The sequence below is a fragment of the Marmota marmota genome, unplaced genomic scaffold, assembly GCF_001458135.2.
Source record: "Marmota marmota marmota unplaced genomic scaffold, marMar, whole genome shotgun sequence".
NCBI lineage: Eukaryota > Metazoa > Chordata > Mammalia > Rodentia > Sciuridae > Marmota > Marmota marmota.
In genome coordinates, this window is record NW_026000316.1 from 7,327,227 (window position 1) to 7,336,980 (window position 9,754).

Here is a 9,754-nt window from a genome sequence, read left to right on the forward strand (position 1 = left end):
GCTTAGAGAATAGATAATGATTAGTTACATATTTCCTTAAATGCCTTGAATACTTCTTTGTGTATTTGGGGGCACGTATTCATCACTCAGGAGTTTATAAATCTGCCTTAATCTTAATTCACTGCTTTTACAGAGCATGAATTTCAACTAGAGGTGTTACTTAGCTTTTTCCATATATTTTCTGGATAAAAGCACAACTCTGAAATTTCACATTGCCTCTAGATCACAAAAAAACATGTCAGAGTTTCTTGAAGCTCCCTGTGGACATCTTGCTCTCCAGATCTTCCTTATGAATTTTGGCTATGATCGTTTTTGTTCAAACTGGTACAGCTTTAGGTAATTTTGATATTTATCATTGCCTAATTATTTTTGGCAAATAACCTGAAAATAGGTAGAGTCTTTCCCATGGAACCAGATCTGAGTCATGTCAAATAAAATGCAAACCTCTCAATCAGTGTCTTCTTTAGGATGCGAAAAGAAAGGAAAATTAATGATCATACTCTAGGGATAAGAGTAGTCATAAAGCAAGTCATAAAGGCACTGTCTAGGAAAGTCCTGACTGGGGACTGGGAGTTCACCCGGTGTGTAGGGAGCAAGAAAGAGAGAAACTTTGGGACCTTAATGTCTGTTAAAAGGTCAATGGAAATTAGCCCTTAGGCTTTCCTGTGAAAGTTGTGGGTTGGCTAAAGAAAACATGAATGGTTGGGTGCACGCCTATAATCCCAGTGTCTCAGGAGGCTAAGACATGTGTATCGGAAGTTTGAAGCTAACTTCAGCAACAGTGAGGCACTAAGGAACTCAGTGAGACACTGTCTCCAAATAAAATGCAAAATACGGCTGGGGATGTGGCTCAGTGGATGAGTGTCCCTGAGTTCATTTCCTTATACCAAAAAAGAAAAAAAAATGAGTGAAAAGGGTAACTTATCTCCATTACTAGGTTTGATTGTGGTCAGCAACTGTGGGATGCGTTGGGTTTGGGATCTGTTAAATTAAATTTGTCCTATAGGTATTTCCATATTTTGAATCCCTACATAATAATCTGCAACTTAACTTAGTATATAAACAAACCACAACCCAACTTAAAAGTATTTTATTGTAATGAATAGCTGAACTCAGCCTATCTCAACAGCCAAGCTTTAATTAATCATAGACTGCCAACTAATCAAATCATGTCCATAAAAAGAAAATGCCTCTTCATATTATTCCCATATAAGGAAAATATCCTGCTGTAACCAATATATTTCTATATATCACTTTTTTTTCTATCTCTAAGTACTGCCTATCCACATTTCTGGGTGGAACTCTTAAGACTTATGGTTCTGAGGTTTGATTCATGAATTGTTCTTTGCTTAAATAATCCCTGCTAAATTTAATTTGTCTGGAGTTTTAAAGGCCCATAGGATAAAGAATAAGCAGGCTGTATTACAAATAACCACACAGGGAAATTAAATTTTAAGTAGACCAAAGGGAATGGGGTATGACTATATTTCAAATAATTTATGTCAAGCCTAAAAATGGAAGTTGAGGCAGCAACTATATTTAACAAATTATGACAAAATTTAATTGAAGCTTTTTTAAAAATTCAAACTTCCAATATCTTTAATTGATTTGCTTAGATTACAGTTTTAAAATATTTTTTTCATAAAAGAATATATAATGAATAGTTCAGGCTTTCCAGGCCTTACACTCTCTCTCCTGCATGGAAGCAGCCACAGAAATAGATAAATTTGTGATCAGTGCTATGTTCAAGTAATCTTATTTACAAAAGTAAGTTTCAAGGCAGATTTGTGTTGAAATGATATAATATTTTAATCCTTGATTTAGACCATTTATTTTTATTTTTTTTAATTTTTTTATTCTAATATGTATGACAGCAGAATGCATTACAATTCATATTACACATATAGAGCATAATTTTTCAAATCCCTGGTTGTACACAAAGTAGAGTCACACCATTGGTGTCTACATACATGTACTTAAGGTAATGATGTCCATCTCATTCCACCATCTTTTCTAACCCCGTGCTCCTCCCTTCCCCTCCCTCTCCCTTGATCTATCTAGAATTCGATTTAGACCATTGATATTAATGTCATTACTAGTATGATTGACACTAAAGCACCATTATCATAATGGTTTTCTCTTTACTCCATTGGTTCTCTACATCCTTCTTTTTCTGCCTGCTATTGGATCATTTGACTGCTTTTATTATTCTGTTCTAACTCCAATTATAATCCACTGTTTATACCACTTTTTAATTTTTAAGGTATTGTCTTGATGTTTATAATTTTTATCTTTAATTACCAAGTCTACTTTCAAAAAATTTATACTGTTTTACATGTGGTACATGGACCCTATAATATTATACCTCTGTTTGTTCTGTCTCCCATTTTGTGCTATTATTATCATAAATTTTATTTTTATAAGTACCATGAATCTTCAACATGTTATTAGAATTTATTTTATTTTATTTTAAAAAAATATTTACTTTTTAGTTATAGGTGGACAGTGTCTTTATTTTATATTTATGTGGTGCTGAGGATTGAACCCAGTGCCTCACGCATGCTAGGCGAGCACTCTAACTCTGAGCCACAATCCCAGCCCCATGTTATTAGAATTCAGATTGTCAATTGCACTCTTGAACAAGGTATCTATGAGTTTTTTGAAGTTGTTATTTGAATATTTCATAATTATGGAAATATCTTGGTCAGTATGTCTTCACATATTTCAGCCAACTCATATTCTCTTAACTTCACCTCTTGAATTCCAATTTTATGTTTGTCAGATCGTTTGATAATTATTCCACAGTTGTTTACTGCTCTATACTCACTCATGCTCTCTTTCTTTTTACTTTTTATGTTTGAGTTTGTTTTTGTTCCTCTTGACCATTCTTCAAATTAACTGATTATATCTGTGGTTATATTACATATACTGAGGATACCATCAAAGGCATTGTTTGTATTTATTCTTATACCTTATATTCCTAATATTTTCATCTTGTTATATTTCTTGAAGATTCCAACCCTCTACTAAAATTTCCCAATTGTTCATACATGTTGTCTACCTTTTCTACTAGAATCTCAGACATACTAAATATTATGATTTGAATATGTGTCGTCTCCAAAATTTTATGTTGAAACTTACTTTCTTTTTTAAAATATTTTTTTAAGATGGACACAATATCTTTATGTATTTTATTTATTATTTTTATGTGGTGTTGAGGATCAAATCCAGTGTTTCACATGTGCCAGGCAAGTTTACCACTGAGCTTCAACCCTAGCCCCGAAATTTACTTTCTTTGAATATTTTTTTTGGTTGTTGAAACTTTGTTATTTATTTACATGCAGTGCTGATAATAAACCCTAGCACCTCACATATACTAAGCAAGTGCTCTGCCACTGAGCTACAACTTCAGCCTGAAACTCAATTCTTATATGATTGTACGTTCGGAGGTAGGGTTTTTTGAATAAAAAAATAAATTATGAAGACTCCACTCTCATGAATGAATTATTGCCTTATATAATGAATGGAAGGAAGTAGCTTGGGTACTTTTTCCTTTCTGTCCCTTCTTCCATGTAAAGACAAATTGTTTCTCCTCTCTGGAAAAAGCAGCAACAAGGTATCATATCGGAAAGAGAGACCTCATGACCCTTCATGCACACTGAACATACCAGCGCATTATTCTTAAATTTCCCTGCATCTAAAACTGTAAGAAATAAAACCTGCTATTTATTAATAACCTAGTATGTTATTTTATTATAGTAACAGAAAGAGTCTGGGACACTAATCTAAGTTACGTTAAGTTTCTTGTCTGATATTTTCATGATCTGCGTCATCTATGTTGTTTTCTTGATTACTTTGTACTATGCCAGTGTTCTTAATATTTCTATTGTTATTCAAAAGTCTCACAATTTTTATTACATGTTAGACTTATTGTGTAGTATATACTGGAGTAAATGATATTTATTCCAGGAAATAAGCATGTGTCTTCTAATAATAGTCTATTAGGGTTTTAGTGTCTATGGTAGAGGGATTGAATCAATCTTTTAAGAAACTGAGCAGGGTTTGTGCTATATTGTGGTGATGGTTACCCTAAGTACATATACAAATACAAATACTTTTAATATTTCCTTGAAATTATGGCTGGACCTTGGGCTCCACTCTTAGCATTTGCCAATCCCTATTTGCCTTTAAGAGGAAACTTTCCTTCATGTATTTGCTTCTCCTCCAATGGTAGTGTAATAATCTATTGTTATCAGTGACTACATCTTTTTTATTCCTGTTTTCTCTCTCATTCCAAAGATATGGACATCACTCTGCATTTCAGAGTATCTTGCCCTCAAGATAAGAATAGATATGATTGGGACATTATCACCTCTTTGTCAGTGTCAAAACACCAGATTACCTCATTTAAGCTCCAGGGGAATGGCAAATTCTGCATATAGTCTCTACTCTGGTCCTTATATAAATATCTTCTATTTCCCCAAAGACTTGAAATGTTGTCTTGAGATATTAAAGCATCTGCCTCCTGCTAGGTTGCTTAGAAAAACCTATGCCCCGCCCCCCAATACCACACTCTCTCAGGCACTGGGTTTTCTGTGGGGCAGGCTTCCAAACCTGAGCTCAGAGCAGTGAACTACCATCCGTTGTCATTGGCTGCTAGTGCTAGTTTAGTAGTAAAGTGCATAGGCATTCTTTGTTATCCTGGTCCATCCTTTGTGATAGGCAGGCCCCATTTCCTTGTTATCTCAGGTGTAGGGTTTTCTGAGTAGCCCTGCCACTTATTCCATTGACCTTCAAACTTTGAACTGTATTCTTGGGTAAGGGGTATCCTTTGCAGATGAGTTTCCTCCCTCCTTTCTATTATTAGGAAACTTCTAATGATTTATTACTAGAATAATTTCCTCCTACTACACCCTAGGTTGAACGTTTTATTGTTGTTGCTGTTGTTTCCCTGTCTTCAGCCACATGTATATTCTCCTATGTACTGGAGATGACAGAGTATGCTAGCCTTTCTCAAACAGCTTAAGATTTTTGCTCTTTATAAAAATAAAGTCTGAGTGAGAATTCATGGATCTCATGCAGTTGTGATACGTCTCTCTTCCAGACCTATACAGCTGTATAAATCTTCCTGTGTTTCTTCACTTGTCCCTATTATTTTCTTTTAAACAAAAAATGTTAAGCCTAGAGAGAGTAACCACAAACTCCCCTTATATCTTCAGCTTACCATGGTTTATATATTCTCATATTAAGCCCACTAGGCCTTTAGCAATTTATTAAAAGGTTTAGCAGAATTGTTCTTAACCACTTATATGGTTTTCTTTATGTCTTTGCCCTGGGCTCTGTTATAGGCAACTCAGCATTCTTGTTCCTTTTATACTTAAAGATATCAGTCTTACTTAAGATTTCAGACTAGTTGCTGGGTGCTGTGGTACGTGCCTGTAATCTCAGAAGCTTCAAAGGCTTATGCAGGAGTATCACAAGTTCAAGGCAACCCTCAGCAACTTAGTGAGGCTCTAAAAAAATAAAAAGATTTCAAACTCATTATTTAGTTATTGTTTTATAACCTCAGTTCTTTTTTAGTTAAAAGAAAATTATAATTTCATATTTTATGTTAATTTTCCTTGATTTTGGGGTAGGAGAAATACTGCATAATAAGTAGAAGCAGAATTCCCCATTAGCATTTAATAGAAGCAAAAATTATCCAGCATGAAATTTTAGGGGTAAATTTTAGTAAATTAGATATTATCTCCAAATAATTAACATAATTCCTAATTTGAAAGATGATTTTTAAGACTGATTAATAATTTGTAACATCCTAAAATATTGAACTATTCATATTAAAAGAATTCACAAATATTATCTATTTCAAGTCTTCAAATGAATAGAAGAGTAAAGTGATTCTCAGAGAAATAAAATGACCTAATAATAATCATGCAGATAGTTAATGGCAGAGACAGAATTTTAATTATCAATCCAATGTTCATCATACTTACTATTTCCAACATATAAAATATCTTTATAATTTATTAGTTGTACAATTTATTTTATGTTATATAATTATAGCCCTGAGAAGTCTGAAAACCTAATTAACTGATCAGAAGATTTGGAGCCTTACATAGGAGCTTTTTTTAAATTGATCTCAGGCTACCTATTTATATGAGGTGTGTGTGTGTGTGTGTGTGTGTGTGTATAACTCATTGCCCTTGTCTAACTGAAAGTTGTACTTTTTAATCAACATCTCCCCTTTTCCTGTCTCATCCCCTATCCTCTGGTAACTACCATTCCACTGTTTCTATGAGTTTGACTTTTTTAGGTTTCACATATAAGTGAAATAATTGATGTAGTATTTGTCTTTATCTGCCTGGCTAATTTCAAATAACATAATATCTTCCAGGTTCATTTATGTTTTTTCAAATACCAGCATTTCTTTCTTCTAAGAGCCTGAATAAACTGGATGCAGTGGCACACACCTGTAATCCCAGTGGCTTTGGAGTCTGAGGCAGTAGGATCACAAGTTCAAAGCATGACCCTAAGCAAATTAGTGAGACCCTATCTCAAAATGGAAAAACAAAAGGACTGAGAATGTGGCTCAATGGTCAAGTGCCCCTGAGTTCAATCTCCATTACCATAAATAAATACAAGCCTGAAGAGTATTACATTGTGCATATACACTATATTTTCTATTTATGTGTCTGTGAATACTTAGGTTGTTCCTATACCTTGGCTACTGTGAACAGTGTTGCAATGAAAATAGGAGTGTAAATATTCCTTTGACATTATGACTTGGATTCCTTTGGATAAATACACAGACGCAGATTTCTGGGTCATACGGTAGTTTTCTTTCTTTTTTTTTTTTAGGAACTTTCATATTGTTTTTTGTAATGTGTACACTAATTTATTTTCTCACCAAGAACATATAAGCATTTCTCTTTATATAAATCTTCTCCAATGTTTGTTAACTTTTGTCTTTTTGATAATAGCCTTTCTAATTAGAGTGAGTTGATATCTCACTGTGGTTTTGAGTTGCATTTGCCTGATGATTGGTGATGTTGAACATTTTCTAGTATACCTTCTGGCCATTTGTGTGTCTTCTTTTGCCAAGTGTCTTTTCAGGTCCTTTGCCCAATTTTTAATGAGATTATTTTTTTCTTGCTATTGAAATGTTTGATTTCCTTATATATATTCATATTACTCCCTTATCTGATGTATGATTTGAATATATATTTTCCCAATCTTCAGTAGATGGGAAAATATATATTCACTCTTTTATTTCTTCTTCTGTGTAGAGCTTTTGGATTTGATTCAATTCTTTTTAATCTAGTTTTGCTTTGTTGCCTTTGCTTTCAGGGTCCTATCCTAGTATTCATTGCCCAGAACAATAAGTGTGATCAGAAAGATCAAATACTGCTGAAAAGTTAAGTAAAATGAAGACTGAAAAATGTGTATTAGAATTAATGACAAAAATCTCTAATGACTTCAATGGGATGATAAGGGCAAAAATAAAATTAGATTCAGTTGAGTAATGAGGGAGACTTTGGCCATTTAATTGGTGAAGAGGGATATAATTAAGGGATATTGTTTGTTTTTGTTTTCATAGGCAAGGTTAGAATTCTCATCCAGTTACCAGTAGCCTAGGCCAGAGCCCCTGCCTGGATTCTGGGCTGCAAGATTCATCTACTTGCCAGCATAAGACAGACAAAGGATGGAAAAAGAAAAAAAAATGAACTTTATGCAGTTTGATCAAACTGGGGATAAGCCTGTTAGATTGCATCTCCACAGGTCCCACAGAAGTGGTTATAATTTATAGAAACCAAAGCCAGGTGATATACATATGTAGTTTTAGCTAGTCAGAAAACTTGTCAGACTTAATTTCCTTGTTGTCTGCCCCCAGCATGAAAAAGTTCAGAACAAAGAAAAACAAGGAAGTTTTATTAGGAAGTTGCCCTTATTTCAAAGGGAGTCAGTTTGATTCCTGCTACCAGATCTCCTGCTTTGCACACTTCAACTATCCTTTTAAAAAGGTATGCTTTTGTGATTTCTTACCTGCTTTCATAAGTCTCTATGTTACAGAAATTCTGCTTAAAAAAACAAACAAACAAACTTTTACTAAGCCTTGATGCAATTTACTTTTCACAAGTATTTGGATATTTAATTACGTTTTTCATCCCCAGGATCTTGGAGATTATTAGAAAAGTGGTAGTTCTTGGCTTTCCACAAGGACACTTGGAAAAGGTTCTACGCCATGTACTTTGTGTCCCAGAAAGTTACGTGGTTCAGACTTCCATGGTGCAGAAAAGGCATAATGACATAGGTGACATCTTTGATCAGATTTAAAAAAAAATATTTATTTTTTAGTTGTAGTTGGACACAATACCTCTATTTTGTTTATTTATTTTTATGTGTTGCTGAGGATTGAACCCAGGTCCCCAGATCCCCGCACATGCAAGGCAAGTGCTCTACCACTGAGCCACAACCCCAGCTCCTCAGATTTAAAATGATCTACCTTTGTTACTCACAACTGAATTGGTCTTGTTAAGTGGGATTTTATTTTTAAAGAAAAAAAAATGGTAGAAGAGCCTGTCCTTGGGTAAGGGAGCAGGATGTCTAGCTTCTGAGCAGGAAACTTCCTTAAGCTAAGACGAAAGAGCTAGTTAAAAATGGGTGATGTTGAGAAGGGCAAGAACATTTTTGTTCAGAAGTGTGCCCAATGCCATACTATGGAGGAAAGCACAAGACTGGGCCAAATCTCCATGGACTGTTTGGACAGAAGACAGGTCAGACTGCTGGATTCTCTTACACAGAAACCAATAAGATCAAAGGCATTACCTGGGGAGAGTATACACTGATGGAGTATTTGGAGAATCCCCAAAAGTACATCACTGGAACAAAAATATCTTTGCTGACCTTAAGAACAGAGAAAAGAGATTAATAGCTTACCTCAGAAAAACTACTAATGAGGGTTTGGGAATTTAGCTCAGTGGCAGAGTGCTTGCCTAGCATGCTCAAGGCTCTGACTTCAGTCCTTGGCCCTGAAAATGAGTAATAGCCACTATTTTATTTATTACCAAACAGAAATGTCTCATGTTTTTTTATGTGCACTACAATTTTTTTTTACTTTTTATTTATTTATTTTTTTGGCACTGTGGCTTGGACCTTGGGGTTTTTTATGACTGAGCCAATCTCTAGCCCTTTTTATTTATTTATTTTTAATTTTGAGATAGTCTCTTGCTAAATTGCTTAAGGCCTCACTAAATTGCTGATGCTGGATTTGAACTTGGGATGCTCCTGCCTCAGCCTCTGGAGCCACTGGGATAATAGGTGTATGCCATCATAACCAGCTATACACCATAATTTAACTGATGTGATACACCAGAATTCAAATCATGAATGACCTACAGAACACTTTTGTTGGCCAGTCCTGATTTAAGTAAAATTAAGTTATAGTTAAATAAATATGATCTTTTTAAAAATTTGATTGTAATCCCAATTCAGTAAATAATATCATAGTTTATCCTTTCTAAAATTATGGTTGGATTTTATTAATAATTGTTAATATTTTACAAAAACCGTGAAATCCATCTCAAAATTGGTTTTATATTTAGGTTTATATAACTGGTTATGTGAATGAGTTTGAATATGGGGGAAATCCCTTTACTGTCTCAGAACCAAGCAAGATTCACATGTGTTTCAATTTGTGTTGATTAGCCTACTAAAGTCAATGGTTGAAGATAAGGAAGCAGTGTCTACTTAATAT

General features: G+C 34.2%; 1 pseudogene; it reads left to right on the plus strand.

Moving 5' to 3' along the window:
* The first annotated feature begins 8,657 nt into the window (after positions 1–8,657).
* LOC107156238 lies at positions 8,658–8,973 on the plus strand (annotated as a pseudogene).
* The last annotated feature ends 781 nt before the right edge of the window (positions 8,974–9,754 follow it).